Here is a 210-nt window from a genome sequence, read left to right on the forward strand (position 1 = left end):
TCTTATGTTTTCGATTTGAACTGTCAATTTAGGTTGCTAAACTAACCAACATTAATTGACGTAAGACTGTCAAAATTTGACATTTAGAAAATAAACCAAAGTCTACTAAATTATTATTTTGTTGTCTAATTCCAATGCAATTTACTTAAAATCAATGTTAATTAATCCTTTGTTAAAATATAGTTAGTGATAAATCAACGATTTCTATTA

This window comes from Nicrophorus vespilloides, unplaced genomic scaffold, assembly GCF_001412225.1.
Source record: "Nicrophorus vespilloides isolate i.1.1-1 unplaced genomic scaffold, Nicve_v1.0, whole genome shotgun sequence".
In the NCBI taxonomy this organism is placed as follows: Eukaryota; Metazoa; Arthropoda; class Insecta; order Coleoptera; family Silphidae; genus Nicrophorus; species Nicrophorus vespilloides.